This window comes from Salvelinus alpinus, chromosome 3 (genome assembly GCF_045679555.1).
Source record: "Salvelinus alpinus chromosome 3, SLU_Salpinus.1, whole genome shotgun sequence".
Taxonomy (NCBI): Eukaryota; Metazoa; Chordata; class Actinopteri; order Salmoniformes; family Salmonidae; genus Salvelinus; species Salvelinus alpinus.
Genome location: NC_092088.1, coordinates 10,890,664 through 10,913,762, shown reverse-complemented (window position 1 = coordinate 10,913,762; position 23,099 = coordinate 10,890,664). Strand labels below are relative to the sequence as shown.

Below are 23,099 nucleotides of genomic sequence, written 5' to 3'. Positions count from 1 at the left end.
ATCTGGACAAGAGGAATACCTATGTAAGAATGTTGTTCTTTGACTATAGCTCAGCATTCTAAACCATAGTACCCTCCAAGCTCATCATTAAGCTCAGAGCCCTGGGTCTGAACCCCGCCCTGTGCAACTGCATACTGGACTTCCTGACGGGCCGCCCCCAGGTGGTGAACGTAGGAAACAACACCTCCACTTCTCTGATCCTCAACACAGGGGCCCCACAAGGGTACGTGCTCAGCCCTCTCCTGCACTCCCTGTTCACCTATGACTGCGTGGCCACGCACGCCTCCAACTCAGTCATAAAGTTTGCAGACGACACAACAGTAGTAGGCCTGATTACCAACAATGACGAGACAGCTTACAGAAAGGGGAATTATGCACACTTAACACTTGAGAGAGCGAGAGAGAGAGAGAGAAAAGGTGGAAGAGAAGGGAAGAGGAGAGGGAGAAGGGAAAAGTAGGGAGGGAGGAGGAAGGGAAGAGGAGGGAGAGAAGAAGAGGGAGAGAAGCGTTTTAATGTTTTTCTAGCTCTGAGAATGTACCTCTCCAATCTTCCTTTTTCTGTGTGTTTTACATTTGTTCTTGAAATTACCTCTAGGCAGGCTAACTCCAGCTCATTGATTTCATCAGACTGATAGCGATGCTGCTGTGGAGGCCACAGTAAAGGCCTGAGACACACTAGAGCTCTTGTAGATGTATTTAGCAGAAATCTAAATGAAAATCTCAGAAAATATTGGCTCTCGCTGATGGCAGACAAGCTAGGCAGGGGGCTGTGGGGGGCAGTGAAATCTCTGTTGCTTTAGTCAAAATAGCCTACACTGCAATGTTTGGTTTGTTGTGGTGCAGCTATAGACTCCCTGTATTCAAGTGTTCATTTTGCCAAAAACCCAAGAGGTCTGGACTAAATAATGTCCTTTTTATCTGTTTTGCTATGTTGTTACTGTCAGTTCAGAAGTCTTTGTTAAGGTTTTTGCTAAAGTACAAATAATATAAAACACCAAATATCAGTGGGTATCCTGTAATATATAAATATATATTCACTGTTAGAAATGGCAGATTCTTATTTTCAATACAACACAATTATAAAGAACTGTATTGCTGGTTCGCTATGTATTTACAGCAACGTACTATAAATTATGATGCATTGTGGAGAAAAATTGTGAGGGAAGAAAGAATCGCTGGCTCATTAAACTATTTTAATGTGTGTCTTGTAAGAGGCTATACTTGTTGCACCCTTTAGTGAGAGAGCTGTACCAATTGAAGTGATATGTGGTAGTGGTTCCCTAACAATGAAATATATATAGGGCACAGATCAGAGTGATAGAGGGTCTTAAAGTTCTGCCTTGTAAGCAACATTGGAGAAGGTGTGTTTGCAGAGGTTTATATAGCTAGATATCTACTCTACTGGTAACAAATTTTGACTGTAGGGTGTCAGCAAATTTTATTAAAAGTTTACTTAATTAATCAATGCATCAAAGTTGCTTGACGTAGGCGTTTCAAAGAGCTGTCAGTCAAGGTGAGCTTGTGAATCTAAGCTCCCCGCCCATTCAACCTGTCTTTTTAAACTAGATATAGCTAAGTGGCTATACAGTATGTCGCACCAGAGGCTGCTCCAAAACACCGCCAGTAGAGAATAGGTATTCCGAGTGGACTTCTAGTCCAACTCAGGAGGCGTGCAAACCATCCACTGCTTCCGTGTATTTTACTTGTTAATATTCAGTCTATAGATAATAAAGTAGACAAGCTCAGGGTGAGGATCTCCTTCCAGAGAGACATCAGGGATTGTAACATACTCTGTTTCATGGAAACATGGCTCTCTCTGGTAATACTGTCCCCGTCCATACAGCCAGCTGGGTTCTCAGTACATCATGCAGACAGGAAGAAAGAACTCTCTGGGAAGAAAAAAGGCGGGGGTGTATGTTTCATGACTAACTACTCATGGTGTGATTGTCCTTTTGTTCAGCCGGCCTAGAATACCTCACAATCAAATGCCAACCCGAATTACCTCCCAAGAGAATTCTCTTCGGTTATAGTCACAGCCGTATATATTCCCCCTCAAGCCGATACCCCGACGGCCCTCAAAGAACTACACTGGACTTCATTCAAACTGGAAACCACATATCCTGAAGCCATATTTATTGTAGCAGGGGATTTAAACAAAGCAAATTTGAGGAAAATGCGACCGAAGTTCTACCAACACATTGACTGTAGTACTCGCTCTGAGAAAATATTGGACCACTGCTACTCAACTTTTCAAAAATCCTATTAGGACCTACCCTTCCCTCCCTTCAGCAAATCTGATCACGACTCCATTTTGCTCCTCCCTTCCTATAGGCAGAAACTCAAACAGGAAGTACCCATGCTAAGGTCTATTCAACCCTAGTCTGACCAATCGAAATCCATGCTTCAAGATTGTTTTGATCACGCGGACTGGGAAGCCTCTGAGAATAACATAGACGAACACACGGATACGGTGACTGAGTTCATCAGGAAGTGTAGAGGAGATGTTGTATCCACTGTGACTATTAAACCCTACCCAAACCAGAAATTGTGGCTAGATGGCAGCATTCGCACTGAAAGCGCGAACCACCGCATTTAACCATGGCTAGGTAACTGGGAATTTGGCTGAATACAAAACAGTGTAATTATTCCTTCCATAAGGCAATCAAACAGGCAAAACATCAGTATAGAGACATAGTGGAGTCTCAATTCAACGGCTCAGATACGAGATGTATGTGGCAGGGTCTACAAACAATCACGGGCTACAAAGGGAAAATCGGCAATGTCGCGGACACCGATGTTTTGCTTCCGGACAAGCTAAACACCTTCTTCGCCCACTTTGAGGATAACACAGTGCCACCGACGTGGCCCGCTACCAAGGACTGTGGGCTCGCCTTCTCTGTGGCCAACGTGAGTAAGACATTTAAGCATGTTAACCTTCGCAAGGCTGCTGGGCCAGACGGCATCCCTAGCCGCGTCCTCAGCATGCGCAGACCAGCTGGCTGGAGTGTTTACGGACATATTCAATCTCTCCCTACCCAGTCTGCTGTCCCCACTTGCTTCAACATGTCCACCATTGTTCCTGTACCCAAGAAAGCAAAGGTAACTGAACTAAATCACTATCGCCTGTTGCACTCACTTCTGTCATCATGAAGTGCTTTAAGAGGCTAGTTTAGGATCATATCACCTCTACCTTACCTGACACCATGGATCCACTTTAATTTGCTTACCGCCCCAATAGATCTACAGATGATTCAATTGCCCTGCAAACTTCCCTATCCCATCTGGACAAGAGGAATACCTATGTAAAAATGTTGTTCTTTGACTATAGCTCAGCATTCAAAACCATAGTACCCTTCAAGCTCATCATTAAGCTCGGGGCCCTGGGTCTGAACCCCGCCCTGTGCAACTGCGTACTGGACTTCCTGACGGGCCGCCCCCAGGTGGTGAACATAGTAAACAACACCTCAACTTCTCTGATCCTCAACACAGGGGCCCCACAAGGGTTCGTGCTCAGCCCTCTCCTGTACTCCCTGTTCACCTATGACTGCGTGGCCACGCACGCCTCCAACTCAGTCATCAAGTTTGCCGACGACACAACAGTAGTGATTACCAACAATGACGAGACAGCCTACAGAAAGGAGGTGAGGGCCCTGGAAGAGTGGTGCCAGGAAAATAACCTCACTCAACATCAACAAAACAAAGGAGCTGATCGTGGACTTCAGGAAACAGCAGACGGAGGACGCCCCTATTCACATTGATGGGACCGCAGTGGAGAAGGTGTAAAGCTTAAAGTTCCTCGGCATACACATCACTGACGATCTGAAATGGTCTACCCACACAAACAGTGTGGTGAAGAAGGTGCAACAGCGCCCCTTCAACCTCAGGAGGCTGAAGAAATTTGACCCTAAAACCTCACAAACTTATACAGATGCACAATTGAGAGCATCCTGTAAGGCTGTATCACCGCCTGGTACGGCAACTGCTCCGCCCTCAACCGCAGGCCTCTGCGGTCTGCCCAACGCATCACCGGGTGCAAACTACCTGCCCTCCAGGACACCTACAGCACCCGATGTCACAGGAAGGCCAAAAGATCATCAAGGAAATCAACCACCTGAGCCACGGCCTGTTCACTCAGCTATCATCCAGAAGGTGAGGTCAGTACAGGTGCATCAAAGCTGGGACCGAGAGACTGAAAAACAACCTCTGTCTCAAGGCCATCAGTCTGTTAAATAGCCATCACTAGCCGGCTTCCACCCGGTTACGCATCACCGCACCTTAGAGGCTGCTGCCCTATATACATGGACTTAACTACTGCACATAGACTTGAAATCACTGGTGACTTTAATAATGGAACACTAGTCACTTTAATATTGTTTTCATACTGCTTTACTCATCTCATATGTATTTACTGTATTCTATTCTACTGTATTTTTGTCAAAGCCACTCTGACATTGCTCAATCTAATATTTCTATGTTTCTTTTAGATTTGTGTGTATTGTTGTGTATTGATAGATACTTCTGCGCTTTTGGAGCTAGGAACACAAGCATTTCGCTACACCCGCAATAACATCTGCTAAATACGTGTATGTGACCAATAACATCTGCTAAATACGTGTATGTGACCAATAACACTTGATTTGACTGTAAGTTGCTAAGCACATGAGCGTACGTTGAATGACCAAAATGTAAATGTAAACTTGCATAGAACACTGAGTAATATGTCTCTGCATGGATAATTCCAGTAATATACTGTACATTATATTACAGTAACATTTTTCGTATCATAAAATGGATTACCGTAAAAGGGATTACAGAAGCTGTACTGTAAAATAAATTACAGTAACTTACTATCCAATTGCTGTGTCACTCCCGCTCCCTCTCTCTGGCGCCTGAGTCATCATTACACGCATCAGCGCTTCATTGGACTCACCAGGACTCACTTATTTATTGCCTCCCCTATATCTGTCTATTGCTCAGTTTCAAATCAAATCAAACTTTACTTGCCACATGCGCCAAATACAACAAGTGTAGACTTTACCGTGAAATGCTTACTTACAAGCCCTTAACCAACAGTGCAGTTCAAGAAGATGAAAATAATTACCAAGTCGGCTAAAATAAAAAGTAATAATAAAAAGTAACACAATAAGAATAACAATAACGAGGCTATATACAGGGGGCACCGGTACTGAGTCAGTGCAGGGGTACAGGCTAGTTGAGGTAATCTCTACATGTAGGTGGGGAAGTGACTATGCATAGGTAACAAACAAACAGCGACTAGCAGCAGTGTACAAGAGGTGTGGGGGGGGGGGGGGGGTTCAATTGTCCTGTGGCAATTTTTATGAATTGTTCAGCAGTCTAATGGCTTGGGGGTAGAAGCTGCTGAGGAGCCTTTTGGTCCTAGACTTGGCGATCCGGTACCGCTTGCCTTGCAAAATCAGAGAAAACAGTCTATAACTTGGGTGACTGGAGTTTCTGACAATTTTATGGGCTTTCCTCTGACACCGCCTATTATATAGGTCCTGGATGGCAGGAAGCTTGGCCCCAGTGATGTACTGGGCCGTTCGCACTACCCTCTGTAGCGCCATACGGTCAGATGCCGAGCAGTTGCCATACCAGGCGGTGATGCAACCAGTCAGGATGCTCTCGATGGTGCAGCTGTAGAACCTTTTGAGGATCTAGTGTTTCATCCCAGCGTGAGCATTAGTGTTGTCTTTGTTCCCCTTGCCCCGACGCTGTCCTTGTTTTATTTCATGTCGGTTATTTATTAAATATTCACTCCCTGTACTTGCTTCTCGTCTTCCAGCGTCTGTCCTGACATGCTGCCAGTAAGTTACTGTACATTTACAGGAAATGTTTTATAGTGTGTGTGCGCATGTGCGTGAGTGTGTGTGCTTGCGGGTGTGTGTGTGTGTGTGCGTGTGTGCGTGTGTGCGCGTGGGTGTGTGTTGCTAGTCATTCAGAGGTGGGGAACGTAGGCCTGTACCAGTATCTGTTGCTGTGTGGGAGGTGGGAGGCAGGCTCTATGAGGATGGTTGTATGCAGATGGTTAATCGATAATGATGGATCAAAGTGCCGCATTGCTGTGTGTGTGTGTGTGTGTGTGTGTGTGTGTGTGTGTGTGTGTGTGTGTGTGTGTGTGTGTGTGTGTGTGTGTGTGTGTGTGTGTGTGTGTGTGTGTGTGTGTGTGTGTGTGTGTGTGTGTGTGTGTGTGTGTGTGTACAGTATGTGTGAGAGCCTCTCTGGTAACCCGGATTACGGAACATAGCTGATATCTACACCTCCTCTTCTCTTTCATCTCGCCATTTCACCTCCCCCCGTTTTACTCCTCTAGTATTATATCCGTTCCTTCTTGTCATCCTTTTAAACTGCAGCTCTTCTTCCCTCATAACTCCTCCAACCTTTATTGTGCCCTGCGTTCAGCAGAAGATAACCTTCAATCCATACCTCCTTTTCCTTCCTCTTAACTTCCCTTGTATTCTAATAGTGTCCAGACAGCTGTTAGATCTATTTGACTGTGTAGCATTACCTTTACCAACGGCTGATCAAATTCCCCACATTGATTTGTACTTATGTGATTGTATCAAGTGATCTGAATGTCTTTATTTCATTGCCAAATGTGATGTTTAAAAATAACAAGAAAATAGATCTATTCGTCTCTCTCTCTCTCTCTCTCTTTCTCTTGGTTTGATATGTTGTAAACTCTCTCTCTTTCTCTTGGTTTGATATGTTGTAAACCCTCTCTCTCTCTCTCTCTCTCTTGGTTTGATATGTTGTAAACCCTCTCTCTCTCTCTCTCTCTCTTGGTTTGATATGTTGTAAACCCTCTCTCTCTCTCTCTCTCTCTTGGTTTGATATGTTGTAAACCCTCTCTCTCTCTCTCTCTCTTGGTTTGATATGTTGTAAACCCTCTCTCTCTCTCTCTTGGTTTGATATGTTGTAAACCCTCTCTCTCTCTCTCTCGCTTGGTTTGATATGTTGTAAACCCTCTCTCTCTCTCTCTTGGTTTGATATGTTGTAAACCCTCTCTCTCTCTCTCTTGGTTTGATATGTTGTAAACCCTCGCTCTCTCTCTCTTGGTTTGATATGTTGTAAACCCTCTCTCTCTCTCTCTTGGTTTGATATGTTGTAAACCCTCTCTCTCTCTCTCTTGGTTTGATATGTTGTAAACCCTCTCTCTCTCTCTCTTGGTTTGATATGTTGTAAACCCTCGCTCTCTCTCTCTTGGTTTGATATGTTGTAAACCCTCTCTCTCTTTCTCTTGGTTTGATATGTTGTAAACCCTCGCTCTCTCTCTCTTGGTTTGATATGTTGTAAACCCTCTCTCTCTCTTGGTTTGATATGTTGTAAACTCTCTCTCTCGCTTGGTTTGATATGTTGTAAACCCTCTCTCTCTCTCTCTTGGTTTGATATGTTGTAAACTCTCTCTCTTGGTTTGATATGTTGTAAACTCTCTCTCTTGGTTTGATATGTTGTAAACTCTCTCTCTCGCTTGGTTTGATATGTTGTAAACCCTCTCTCTCTCTCTCTTGGTTTGATATGTTGTAAACTCTCTCTCTCGCTTGGTTTGATATGTTGTAAACCCTCTCTCTCTCTCTCTTGGTTTGATATGTTGTAAACTCTCTCTCTTGGTTTGATATGTTGTAAACTCTCTCTCTCTCTTGGTTTGATGCGTTGTAAACTCTCTCTCGGTTGGTTTGATATGTTGTAAACTCTCTCTCTTGGTTTGATATGTTGTAAACTCTCTCTCTTGGTTTGATATGTTGTAAACTCTCTCTCTCTCGGTTTGATATGTTGTAAACTCTCTCTCTTGGTTTGATATGTTGTAAACTCTCTCTCTCTCGGTTTGATATGTTGTAAACTCTCTCTCTCTCGGTTTGATATGTTGTAAACTCTCTTTCTCTTGGTTTGATATGTTGTCTCTCTCTTACTCATTGTGCCTGGTTCCTTCTAGGTGTAAAGCATTGGCCCGCCCGCTCCCAGAGCCATCATGGTAGGAATGCCTGTTGTGTGTGGAGTAGGTAGTGGTTGCTCTTAACCACTGATAAACGGTCAGATCTTATACCACACTCGGTTTGGGTAGGATTGGGGGTAAGGTAATCTGATCCTAGATCTGTGGTGAGATGCAACTTTTACCTTGAGTGTTCTATGTGGTGAAGTGCTTCTCCTTGACTTCTATCTGACCTTTCAACTCCTGTCCCTGTGTGTGGTGGGTCGTGTGTGACATCTGTGTGTGTGTACATTTGCTGCCGGACCATCTAGATCAGTCGTGTGGTGATATTCGGTCAGTTGTAAAGATACCTAGTTGATCTCGTCTTATTGAAATATGTCAAACATAATGTCTTCTGAAGCTTTGGAAATGGCTCATTCTTTACTTAAAATTCACCTACAGTAGATTTACAAGATCTATCAACCAGAGAGAACATCTCATGTACAACTAACATTTACCTTATTGGCACATTCAGTGACCCCTGACCCCAAAGTGCCACTCAAAAGATGAGCTGGCGTGTAAAAAAGCACGATTAGTAGGCAATAGAATGATTTTAGCGAAGTGGAAATGAGAAAATCTCTTGATGATGTTCATTGCAGTTGACCTGACAAGTAAAATGCTTTTCTATTCCATCGTGTTGTGCCTCGGTCCTGGGGGGTCCCCAGGACCGAGTTTGGGGAACCCTGCCTTAATAAACCCAAGCTGTCCCATACTGTCCTGCTTTTCTGTGCCACCAGGCCTGGGTCCAAACAGTGTTTTCTCTCAAATACATTGGGTGTGCTTGGTTTAGTTCACCCAGCGCACTGGACGGGTTGGCACTTTCAAGACTACCCCATTGGTTTCACTAAACCAAGCTCAGCTTAAGTATTTCAAAGGATAAAAATACTATTTCTACCCAGGTCTGCACCTTAGAGGCAGCTGCCCTATATACATAGACTTGGAATCACTGGCCACTTTAATAATGGAACACTAGTCACTTTAATAATGTTTAAATAATGATTACATACTGCTTTACTCATCTCATATGTATACACTGTATTCTATTCTACTGTATTCTAGTCAATGCCACTCCTACATTGCTCAATCTAATATTTAGATATTTCTTAATTCCATTCTTTTACTTTTAGATGTGTGTGTATTGTTGTGAATTGTTAGATATTACTGTACTGTTGGAGCTAGGAACACAAGCATTTCGCTACACCCGCAATAACATCTGCTAAATATGTGTATGTGACAAATACAATTTGATTTGACCTTCCTTGTATGGTTTCCATAGCTACTGTTCTGTACTATGAATATGCTATGCTTCTGAACTCTCTCCGTCCCCAGCATACCAAGAGGAGGTCTCTAGAGGTATGGATAAAGGCAGCTTTGAATGATGTTATTTCTTATTACTTAAAGAAGACATCAGATAAATCTGTGCTTATCCTTGCTAGCGACGTGACCACCCTTCTTCTCCTGTCCTCACGTCCAACAGTCTGAGGGACTACGGGGGAGCTGATACCTCAACTTTTTTTTTTGTTTTACACAGAGAGAGAGATGATTACTTTAGTAGTTCCAATGGAACAGTTGTAAAATTATCAGGAAAATGTATTTTCCATTTCCATATTGACTATTTTTCATGTGATTTAGTGGAGTCCAGGACATGGTGGTGAATATTGTAATGATCTGCGAGGTCTAGAGAGACTTTGAGGTCGCTGTAAATGTCAGAGAAACTCTGGCCATGGAGGAACAGCTGTCAGGTATATATCTACCTCAAGTTCCTCATTCCTCTGCACATTGATCTGGTACTTCCTGAACATAGCTCCATTATTGTGTATTTTAGTTGATTCCTCTTGTTTTAGTTACTATTTTATTTTGTACTATTACTTTTCATCTCTGCATTGTTGGGAAAAGTTCGTAAGCAAGCATTTCACTGTATCGTCTATACCAGTTGTATTCAGCGCCTGTGATACATTTCATTTCATTTGATTTGATTCTCCCATAAAACCCCTCTTATAACGTGACAACACAGGGTCACCCAGGCAGACGATGATTCAGAATCCATCATATTGCTAAATGAGCAATTTATGAAGTGCACCTCACCCCAGCTTCATGCCCCTCCCCCTCGTGCCCTTCGCCTCCCCCACACAGCCCATCACCATAGATTGGCATTGATAGAGGCAAGTCAAGTGAACACTCAGCCTTAATAAATGCATTTGGGTTATTGAGAGTGATGAGACGATGAGGACGGAATGCTCACCGACATTCTGGAACTGACACATCTTACTGGCTAATGTTGCTGCCATTCTACAATAGCACAGGCATTCTGTACCTTTTTATTTAATGTACTGAATTTAACTAGCTTTTATAAACAACGTCTGTTTACCCCACTGACTTAAATATCCCATCAGCTGGCATAGTCTTCTGCCAGTTCATCTGGGTTAGCATTAGATATAACTTCCTAACCATTATCACTAGTGCCACAATTGGGTCAGATATAAGCTGTTGGGATGAGCAGAAGGCAGACACTGGATGTTCCATCCAGGGGTAAAGTAAAGTTTCCTCTGCTGCCGTACTGAGTGAAGCTGGGCTTTTATAACAGTTAACATTTAGCGATTAAATGGTAACACTCTTTGTCAGTTGTTAAATGCCAAGTCCACAGTGTCTGTCAGGCCTGTGGTGCGACAAGGAGAAAAATTTAGGGATGAGTGGACAGGTGCAGGGAGAACGAAAGGGGATAGGTGTTGGCAGTATTCAGATGTCAACAGAGCCAATGGGATAGAGAGACCCCTTGTCTGATATCCCTTGCCTCCCTCCAAGGCCATCAACAGCCCCCACACATCCTGCCTCTTGCCCTGCATGGCCCTCAACAACCCCCACACCTCCTGCACCCCCCCTCCCCCTATGGGTACCCCCCCAGCCCCTCAACAGCCCCCACACCTCCTGCACCCCCCCCTCCCCCCTATGGGTACCCCCCCAGCCCCTCAACAGCCCCCACACCTCCTGCACCCCCCCCCCCCTATGGGTACCCCCCCAGCCCCTCAACAGCCCCCACACCTCCTGCACCCCCCCTCCCCCCTATGGGTACCCCCCCAGCCCCTCAACAGCCCCCACACCTCCTGCACCCCCCCCCCCCCCTATGGGTACCCCCCCAGCCCCTCAACAGCCCCCACACCTCCTGCACCCCCCCCCCCCCCCTATGGGTACCCCCCCAGCCCCTCAACAGCCCCCACACCTCCTGCCCCCCCCCCCCTATGGGTACCCCCCCAGCCCCTCAACAGCCCCCACACCTCCTGCACCCCCCCCCCCCTATGGGTACCCCCCCAGCCCCTCAACAGCCCCCACACCTCCTGCACCCCCCCCCCCTCTATGGGTACCCCCCCAGCCCCTCAACAGCCCCCACACCTCCTGCACCCCCCCCCCCCCCCCCCTATGGGTACCCCCCCAGCCCCTCAACAGCCCCCACACCTCCTGCACCCCCCCCCCTCTATGGGTACCCCCCCAGCCCCTCAACAGCCCCCACACCTCCTGCACCCCCCCCCCCTCTATGGGTACCCCCCCAGCCCCTCAACAGCCCCCACACCTCCTGCACCCCCCCCCCCTCTATGGGTACCCCCCCAGCCCCTCAACAGCCCCCACACCTCCTGCACCCCCCCCCCCCTCTATGGGTACCCCCCCAGCCCCTCAACAGCCCCCACACCTCCTCCCTCCTGCCCTGATTGCTAACGGATGGAGTGTTCTCATGGAATGTCATTAATATTAACATTATTCACAGGAAGTTTAGAAGGATTTTTAAGTCACGAGCTTTAACAATGTGCTCAGGTTGAGAAGATATTTAATGGTGGTTTATGCATTACAAGGTGTTTATGCACTAACTATATTTAGCATTAGTGTTAAAGTCAATTTACCACTTGTCATCGACACTGGCGTTACCAATCGTTCTATCATCAATACATGGTTCTGTGTGATAGGATAAGTCCTGCCATAGAAACGTCAGGATAGTGAGTCATTGTTAGGCCATCTGGATGTTAGTATGCAGGCTCACAGAGGCTCTGTATCCCAGGATGGATCAGGTGTGGAAATACTGCAGATTAATATGATGCAATCTGTGCTTACAAGAAAAGAGATTATGTCAGATACCTCTCGCAACCACATAAACCGGCATAAAGCTGGGTTTATCATCTTCTTTTGTTTGGAATGCCTAAAACATGAGTGGCATTTAACAGAAAAACAGCTGAGTCATCAAGATACAGACGAACAAAATACTAATTTTAGCTATTTAGATTGGAGACCTGGTAAACCATTCAAGATGTTTAGATTGGAGACCTGGTAAACCATTCAAGATGTTTAGATTGTAGACCTGGTAAACCAAGCTGTTTAGATTGTAGACCTGGTAAACCATTCAAGATGTTTAGATTGTAGACCTGGTAAACCAAGCTGTTTAAATTGTAGACCTGGTAAACCTTTAGCTATTTAGATTGTAGATCTGGTGAACCTGTCAAGCTGTTTAGTTGGGAGACCTGGTAAACCTTTAGCTATTTAGATTGGAGACCTGGTAAACCTTTCAAGCTGTGTTAGTGTCAATCAGGAATAATCAATCTACAGTGTAATTGCATGTTCAGTTCCAATACTTATCTCCTTCTCTCCTTATCAGATTTAGCTGGCAGAACCATTAACTGATACAGCTAAGAGGGAGGCGTCTTTAAATTGACATAGCCTCTGCCGAGTCCCCAACAACCAGATGTTGTGGTTATCAGGGGGAATGGAAAGAGAGCCTACGACATGACTTCAGCTTTTGGACGTCATCAAAGCAACGCTCCATCTTAACTCCTCCTCCACTTTTACTGGATTGGTTGAACAGTGCAGAAGAGAACCTCCCCCGACAGATATTTTTCCTCTCGTCAAGACCAGTATATAGGGCGCCTAGTTTTAGGTCATTATTTTACTCCAGCTACGCCAGGTTAACCTAACACCTATCCAGCTACGTCAGGTTAACGTATCCCCTATCCAGCTACGTCAGGTTAACTTAACCCCTATCCAGCTACGTCAGGTTAACCTATCCCCTATTCAGCTACGTCAGGTTAACTTAACCCCTATCCAGCTACGTCAGGTTAACTTAACCCCTATCCAGCTACGTCAGGTTAACTTAACCCCTATCCAGCTACGTCAGGTTAACCTATCCCCTATCCAGCTACGTCAGGTTAACTTAACCCCTATCCAGCTACGTCAGGTTAACTTAACCCCTATCCAGCTACGTCAGGTTAACTTAACCCCTATCCAGCTACGTCAGGTTAACTTAACCCCTATCCAGCTACGTCAGGTTAACTTAACACCTATCCAGCTACATCAGGTTAACCTATCCCCTATCCAGCTACGTCAGGTTAACTTAACCCCTATCCAGCTACGTCAGGTTAACCTATCCCCTATCCAGCTACGCTAGGTTAACTTAACCCCTATCCAGCTACGTCAGGTTATCTTAACCCCTATCCAGCTACATCAGGTTAACCTATCCCCTATCCAGCTACGTCAGGTTAACTTAACCCCTATCCAGCTACGTCAGGTTAACCTATCCCCTATCCAGCTACGTCAGGTTAACTTAACCCCTATCCAGCTACGTCAGGTTAACCTATGCCCTATCCAGCTACGTCAGGTTAACTTAACCCCTATCCAGCTACGTCAGGTTAACCTATCCCCTATCCAGCTACGTCAGGTTAACCTATCCCCTATCCAGCTACGTCAGGTTAACCTATCCCCTATCCAGCTACGTCAGGTTAACCTAACACCTATCCAGCTACATCAGGTTAACTTAACACCTATCCAAATACGTCAGGTTAACTTAACCCCTATCCAGCTACATCAGGTTAACCTATCCCCTATCCAGCTACGTCAGGTTAACTTAACCCCTATCCAGCTACGTCAGGTTAACCTAACCTCTATCCAGCTACGTCAGGTTAACTTAACCCCTATCCAGCTACGTCAGGTTAACCTAACACCTATCCAGCTACGTCAGGTTAACCTATCCCCTATCCAGCTACGTCAGGTTAACCTATCCCCTATCCAGCTACGTCAGGTTAACTTAACCCCTATCCAGCTACGTCAGGTTAACCTATCCCCTATCCAGCTACGTCAGGTTAACTTAACCCCTATCCAGCTACGTCAGGTTAACCTATCCCCTATCCAGCTACGTCAGGTTAACCTATCCCCTATCCAGCTACGTCAGGTTAACCTAACACCTATCCAGCTACATCAGGTTAACTTAACACCTATCCAAATACGTCAGGTTAACTTAACCCCTATCCAGCTACATCAGGTTAACCTATCCCCTATCCAGCTACGTCAGGTTAACTTAACCCCTATCCAGCTACGTCAGGTTAACCTAACCCCTATCCAGCTACGTCAGGTTAACTTAACCCCTATCCAGCTACGTCAGGTTAACCTAACACCTATCCAGCTACGTCAGGTTAACCTATCCCCTATCCAGCTACGTCAGGTTAACCTATCCCCTATCCAGCTACGTCAGGTTAATAACCTATCCCCTATCCAGCTACGTCAGGTTAACCTAACACCTATCCAGCTACGTCAGGTTAACCTATCCCCTATCCAGCTACGTCAGGTTAACTTAACCCCTATCCAGCTACGTCAGGTTAACCTAACACCTATCCAGCTACGTCAGGTTAACTTAACACCTATCCAGCTACGTCAGGTTAACCTAACACCTATCCAGCTGGGTCAGGTTAACTTAACACCTATCCAGCTACGTCAGGTTAACCTATCCCCTATCCAGCTACGTCAGGTTAACCTAACCCCTATCCAGCTACGTCAGGTTAACCTAACACCTATCCAGCTACGTCAGGTTAACCTAACACCTATCCAGCTACGTCAGATTAACTTAACCCCTATCCAGCTACGTCAGGTTAACCTATCCCCTATCCAGCTACGTCAGGTTAACCTATCCCCTATCCAGCTACGTCAGGTTAACCTATCCCCTATCCAGCTACGTCAGGTTAACCTATCCCCTATCCAGCTACGTCAGGTTAACCTATCCCCTATCCAGCTACGTCAGGTTAACCTATCCCCTATCCAGCTACGTCAGGTTAACCTATCCCCTATCCAGCTACGTCAGGTTAACCTATCCCCTATCCAGCTACGTCAGGTTAACCTATCCCCTATCCAGCTACGTCAGGTTAATAACCTATCCCCTATTCAGCTATGTCAGGTTAACCTAACCCCTATCCAGCTACGTCAGGTTAACTTAACACCTATCCAGCTACGTCAGGTTAACCTATCCCCTATCCAGCTACATCAGGTTAACCTAACACCTATCCAGCTACTTCAGGTTAACTTAACACCTATCCAGCTACGTCAGGTTAACCTATCCCCTATCCAGCTACGTCAGGTTAACCTATCCCCTATCCAGCTACGTCAGGTTAACCTATCCCCTATCCAGCTACGTCAGGTTAACCTATCCCCTATCCAGCTACGTCAGGTTAACCTATCCCCTATCCAGCTACGTCAGGTTAACCTATCCCCTATCCAGCTACGTCAGGTTAACCTATCCCCTATCCAGCTACGTCAGGTTAACCTATCCCCTATCCAGCTACGTCAGGTTAATAACCTATCCCCTATTCAGCTATGTCAGGTTAACCTAACCCCTATCCAGCTACGTCAGGTTAACTTAACACCTATCCAGCTACGTCAGGTTAACCTATCCCCTATCCAGCTACATCAGGTTAACCTAACACCTATCCAGCTACTTCAGGTTAACTTAACACCTATCCAGCTACGTCAGGTTAACCTATCCCCTATCCAGCTACGTCAGGTTAATCTATCCCCTATCCAGCTACGTCAGGTTAACCTATCCCCTATCCAGCTACGTCAGGTTAACCTATCCCCTATCCAGCTACGTCAGGTTAATCTATCCCCTATCCAACTAGTTCAGTCAGCAACTAGATCATATTCCCTCCACTCTCACTCACTCTACACCAACGATAGGGATCTTATGTCAATACATCCATCACTTCCCACCTTGCCCCCCTCCTCCTCCTCCTCCTCCTCCTCCTCCCCCCCTCCTCCTCCTCCTCCTCCCCCTCCTCCCCCTCCTCCTCCTCCTCCTCCTCCTCCTCCCCCTCCTCTTCCTCTCCCCTGGTCAATAACAAACCCATTTCTGGAGCTCCTCCAGAGAGGAGTTTGCGCCATAGGCCCGAAACGGATGACAGAGCACTGGATGTTCAAGCCTGATATCCAGCCTCTGGGCTCCAGGGGTGGTGTGTGTGTGTGTGTGTGTGTGTGTGTGTGTGTGTGTGTGTGTGTGTGTGTGTGTGTGTGTGTGTGTGTGTGTGTGTGTGTGTGTGTGTGTGTGTGTGTGTGTGTGTGTGTGTGTGTGTGTGTGTGTGATCCAGGTGAAAAAGCAATGATAGATAGATTGAACACCAGATGCAGAGTGCCGTTGCGACACGTTGACTTGGCTGTGTGCTTTTGTGCCTGTTTCAAAATGAATACAGAGTCCACTGCTGTAACACTCCATTTTAAATCTTTCATAGAGCTGAGACATTTATTTTAGAAGATGGAATGTGTCATCAGAGTACATGCGCTGTGGGTCTGTACAGATGTAGAATCTTAATTTGAGCCAGTAAAATAAAAAATGCATCAACAAGAAAAGTGAAAATTATTATGTGGATTATAATTAATGGACATTTTAGTAGGGGTTGATACATTTTTCCTTAGGACAAATCAAGTGGAAAAGTGAAAATTACAAACTTTCTAAACCTTTTTGAAACTCAAATACACTACAAGTTTGCATGTCCTGCAGTACAGGCAAACGATTAGCAACAAAAGAGGGATCAAATTAAGATCATACATCTGTATGAGCGTATTTTATTTCTATAAAGTATAGCTTGACAGTTGACATCAGAGTTTGGTTTCTGGAGAGAGAGAATGTTTGTGAAAAAGTCACAGACGTGAGGGCAGGGTCACAGACGTGAGGGCAGGGTCACAGACGTGAGGGCAGGGTTTTTCTGAATATATGAATGTGCTTAATGTTCTTGGATATTATCAAACACAGAAACAGATGCCAGGCGTGATTTCTACTGTAATGATATTGTTCTCTAGCTGTAAAACCAAAACACTTTCCAGTCACTCATTATAGTTAATCCACACACAGGACTGACACCCCAATCACACCTTTAACTTCAGGCTTGGCCCCACACTGTCAGTGCCCAGAGAGAGAAAGCTTTGAGACCTCCATAGAGAAATAGATAGAGACAGTACTGTAGAGAGCCCCATAGACAGACAGAGAGGAGTCCTGCTGAGCTGAGAGCCCCTGCACTGGTCGTTCATTGATCCCACTGTAATCAGGTGACCAATTAGCTGTGTTGGAGAGAGACAACACATGAGCATGCATGCGCACGCACACACACACACACACACACACACACACACACACACACACACACACACACACACACACACACACACACACACACACACACACACACACACACACACACACACACACACACACACACACACACACACACACACACACACACACACACACACACACACACACACACACACACACACACAGTCTTGTACAGCTAACCTTGTGGGGACATACAATTCAGTCCCATCCAAAATCCTATTTTCCCTAACCCCTAACCCTATTAGTGATTACTTCCGGCGCCGAAAAGAGATGGCTGCCTCGCTTCGTGTTCCTTGGAAAATATGCAGTATTTTGTTTTTTTACGTGTTATTTCTTACATCGGTACCCCGGGTAATCTTAGGTTTCATTACATACAGTCGGGAGGAACTACTGAATATACGATTAACGTCAACTCATCATCGTTCCTACCAGGAATATGACTTTCCCGAAACGGATCCAGTGTTTTGCCTTCCACACAATACAATGGATCTGATCCCAGCCGGCGACCCTGTGCGACGCCGAAAAAGGGGAAAACGTGGCGGTCTCGTGGTCAGGCTTCGGAGACGGGCACATCGCGCTCCACTCCCTAGCATACTACTCGCCAATGTCCAGTCTCTTGACAATAAGGTTGATGAAATCCGAGCACGGGTAGCATTCCAGAGAGACATCAGGGATTGCAACGTGCTCTGCTTCACGGAAACATGGCTAACTCAAGGGACGCTAACGGAGTCGGTGCAGCCAGCTGGTTTCTTCATGCATCGCGCCGACAGAAACAAACATCTTTCCGGTAAGAAGAGGGGCGGGGGGGTATGCCTTATGATTAACGAGAAGTGGTGTGATCATCATAACAACACACAAGAACTCAAGTCGTTCTGTTCACCTGATCTAGAACTCCTCACAATCAAATGTCGACCGCATTATCTACCAAGGGAATTCTCGTCAATCATAATCACAGCCGTATACATTCCCCCCCAAGCAGACACATCGATGGCCCTGAACGAACTTTATCTGACTCTTTGTAAACTGGAAACCACACACCCTGAGGCTGCATTCATCGTAGCTGGGGATTTTAACAAGGCTAATCTAAAAACAAAACTCCCTAAATTCTATCAGCATATCGATTGTGCTACCAGGGCTGGAAAAACACTAGACCATTGTTATACTAATTTCCGCGACGCTTATAAGGCCCTCCCCCGCCCCCCTTTCGGAAAAGCTGACCACGACTCCATTTTGTTGATTCCAGCCTACAAACAAAAACTCAAACAACAAGCTCCCGCGCTCAGGTCTGTTCAACGCTGGTCCGACCAATCTGAATCCACGCTTCAAGACTGCTTCGATCACGCAGATTGGAATATGTTCCGCATCGCGTCCAACAACAATATTGACGAATATGCTGATTCGGTGAGCGAGTTCATTAGGAAGTGCATTGACGATGTCGTACCCACAGCAACGATAAAAACATTCCCAAACCAGAAACCGTGGATTGACGGCAGCATTCGCGTGAAACTGAAAGCGCGAACCACTGCTTTTAACCAGGGCAAGGTGACCGGAAGCATGACCGAATACAAACAGTGTAGCTATTCTCTCCGCAAGGCAATCAAACAGGCCAAGTCTCAGTACAGAGACAAAATCGAGTCGAAATTCAACAGCTCAGACACAAGAGGTATGTGGCAGGGTCTACAGTCAATCACGGATTACAAAAAGAAAACCAGCCCCGTCGAGGACCAGGATGTCTTGCTCCCAGACAGGCTAAACAACTTTTTTGCCCGCTTTGAGGACAATACAGTGCCACTGACACGGCCCCCTACCAAAACCTGCGGGCTCTCCTTCACTGCAGCCGAGGTGAGTAAAACATTTAAACGTGTTAACCCTCGCAAGGCTGCAGGCCCAGACGGCATTCCCAGCCGCGTCCTCAGAGCATGCGCAGACCAGCTGGCTGGTGTGTTTACGGACATATTCAATCAATCCTTATCCCAGTCTGCTGTTCCCACATGCTTCAAGAGGGCCACCATTGTTCCTGTTCCCAAGAAAGCTAAGGTAACTGAGCTAAACGACTACCGCCCCGTAGCACTCACTTCCGTCATCATGAAGTGCTTTGAGAGACTAGTCAAGGACCATATCACCTCCACCCTACCGGACACCCTAGACCCACTCCAATTTGCTTACCGACCCAATAGGTCCACAGACGACGCAATCGCAACCACACTGCACACTGCCCTAACCCATCTGGACAAGAGGAATACCCATGTGAGAATGCTGTTCATCGATTACAGCTCAGCATTTAACACCATAGTACCCTCCAAACTCGTCATCAAGCTCGAGACCCTGGGTCTCGACCCCGCCCTGTGCAACTGGGTCCTGGACTTCCTGACGGGCCGCCCCCAGGTGGTGAGGGTAGGTAACAACATCTCCACCCCGCTGATCCTCAACACTGGGGCCCCACAAGGGTGCGTTCTGAGCCCTCTCCTGTACTCCCTGTTCACCCACGACTGCGTGGCCATGCACGCCTCCAACTCAATCATCAAGTTTGCGGATGACACTACAGTGGTAGGCTTGATCACCAACAACGACGAGACGGCCTACAGGGAGGAGGTGAGGGCCCTCGGAGTGTGGTGTCAGGAAAATAACCTCATACTCAACGTCAACAAAACAAAGGAGATGATTGTGGACTTCAGGAAACAGCAGAGGGAGCACCCCCCTATCCACATCGACGGGTCAGTAGTGGAGAAGGTGGAAAGTTTTAAGTTCCTCGGTGTACACATCACGGACAAACTGAACTGGTCCACCCACACAGACAGCGTTGTGAAGAAGGCGCAGCAGCGCCTCTTCAACCTCAGGAGGCTGAAGAAATTCGGCTTGTCACCAAAAGCACTCACAAACTTCTACAGATGCACAATCGAGAGCATCCTGTCGGGCTGTATCACCGCCTGGTACGGCAACTGCTCCGCCCACAACCGTAAGGCTCTCCAGAGGGTAGTGAGGTCTGCAGAACGCATCACCAGGGGCAAACTACCTGCCCTCCAGGACACCTACACCACCCGATGTCACAGGAAGGCCATAAAGATCATCAAGGACAACAACCACCCAAGCCACTGCCTGTTCACCCCGCTATCATCCAGAAGGCGAGGTCAGTACAGGTGCATCAAAGCAGGGACCGAGAGACTGAAAAACAGCTTCTATCTCAAGGCCATCAGACTGTTAAACAGCCACCACTAACATTTAGCGGCCGCTGCCAACATACTGACTCAACTCCAGCCACTTTAAAAATGGGAATTGATGGAAATTATGTAAAAATGTACCACTAGCCACTTTAAGCAATGCCACTTAATACAATGTTTACATACCCTACATTACCCATCTCATATGTATATATACTGTACTCTATATCATCTACTGCATCTTGCCATCTTTATGCAATACATGTACCACTAGCCACTTTAAACTATGCCACTTTATGTTTACATACCCTACAGTACTCATCTCATATGTATATACCGTACTCTATACCATCTACTGCATCTGCCATGCCGTTCTGTACCACCACTCATCCATATATCTTTATGTACATATTCTTTATCCCTTTACACTTGTGTGTGTGTGTAAGGTAGTAGTGTGGAATTGTTAGGTTAGATTACTGTTGGTTATTACTGCATTGTCGGAACTAGAAGCACAAGCATTTCGCTACACTCGCATTAACATCTGCTAACCATGTGTATGTGACTAATAAAATTTGATTTGATTTGATTTGATTTAAACCTAACCCTAATCCTAACCCGTACTCTCACCCTAACCCTAACCCTAACCCTAACCCTAACCCTAACCCAAAAACCTAAACTTTATCCTAACCCTAAACCTAACCCTAGCTCCTAACCCTAACCCTACAACTAAACCTAGCTCCTAACCTTAATATTTAACTTAATTCTAACCCTAACACTAATTCTAACCTTAGCCCTAAACCCCCTAGAAATAGCATTTGACCTTGTGGGGACTAACAAAATGTCCCCAGTTGGTCAATTTTTACTTTGTTTATTATTCTTGTGGGGACTTCTGGTCCCCACAAGAATAGTTAAACACGTCCACACACACACACACACACACACACACACACACACACACACACACACACACACACACACACACACACACACACACACACACACACACACACACACACACACACACACACACAGAGAGAGAGAGAGAACTCAGAATAGCTGCCTTTCATCACCTGACTCATTAAAGGGGTCACATGGTCACCAAGCACAATCACCTTCACTTTCATCCCCAAATGTCTGATTCCAAGGGTTAGAAAATTACAAAATGGTCAAACTTAAATGGGATTTTGTTAATGTTCAGATACATGATTATTTTATTATGGCCTCTTTTTTTCAGATAATGCAAAGGGCATTCATCTCCCATGTTAGTGTGTGTGTGAATATTACATGTCAGTGTGTGTGTGAATATTGCATGTCAATGTGTATTTTTTTTTTTACAGGTTAACGGCTAGATTACGACGGGACTGAGCAGTCTCCATCTCTTCATCCTTCCCCATTCCTCATCCTTCCCCATCTCTTCATCCTTCCCCATTCTTCATCCTTCCCCATCTCTTCATCCTTCCCCATTCTTCATCCTTCCCCATCTCTTCATCCTTCCCCATCTCTTCATCCTTCCCCATTCTTCATCCTTCCCCATCTCGTCATCCTTCCCCATTCTTCATCCTTCCCCATCTCTTCATCCTTCCCCATTCTTCATCCTTCCCCATCTCTTCATCCTTCCCCATTCTTCATCCTTCCCCATCTCTTCATCCTTCCCCATCTCTTCATCCTTCCCCATTCTTCATCCTTCCCCATCTCTTCATCCTTCCCCATTCTTCATCCTTCCCCATCTCTTCATCCTTCCCCATTCTTCATCCTTCCCCATCTCTTCATCCTTCCCCATTCTTCATCCTTCCCTATTCTTCATCCTTCCCCATTCTTCATCCTTCCCCATCTCTTCATCCTTCCCCATTTTTCATCCTTCCCCATCTCTTCATCCTTCCCCATCTCTTCATCCTTCCCCATCTCTTCATCCTTCCCCATCTCTTCATCCTTCCCCATCTCTTCATCCTTCCCCATCTCTTCATCCTTCCCCATTCTTCATCCTTCCCCATCTCTTCATCCTTCCCCATCTCTTCATCCTTCCCCATTCTTCATCCTTCCCCATTCTTCATCCTTCCCCATCTCTTCATCCTTCCCCATCTCTTCATCCTTCCCCATCTCTTCATCCTTCCCCATTCTTCATCCTTCCCCATCTCTTCATCCTTCCCCATTCTTCATCCTTCCCCATCTCTTCATCCTTCCCCATTCTTCATCCTTCCCCATCTCTTCATCCTTCCCCATTCTTCATCCTTCCCCATCTCTTCATCCTTCCCCATCTCTTCATCCTTCCCCATCTCTTCATCCTTCCCCATCTCTTCATCCTTCCCCATTCTTCATCCTTCCCCATCTCTTCATCCTTCCCCATCTCTTCATCCTTCCCCATCTCTTCATCCTTCCCCATCTCTTCATCCTTCCCCATTCTTCATCCTTCCCCATTCTTCATCCTTCCCCATCTCTTCATCCTTCCCCATCTCTTCATCCTTCCCCATTCTTCATCCTTCCCCATTCTTCATCCTTCCCCATCTCTTCATCCTTCCCCATCTCTTCATCCTTCCCCATTCTTCATCCTTCC

The 23,099-nt window shown here is 46.1% G+C and overlaps 1 protein-coding gene across 9 annotated transcripts in view; it reads left to right on the top strand.

Moving 5' to 3' along the window:
• The window catches only part of LOC139570003 (protein shisa-6-like), a 197,957-nt gene that overhangs the window by 72,151 nt on the left and 102,707 nt on the right, over positions 1–23,099 (top strand). The window lies entirely within an intron of this gene.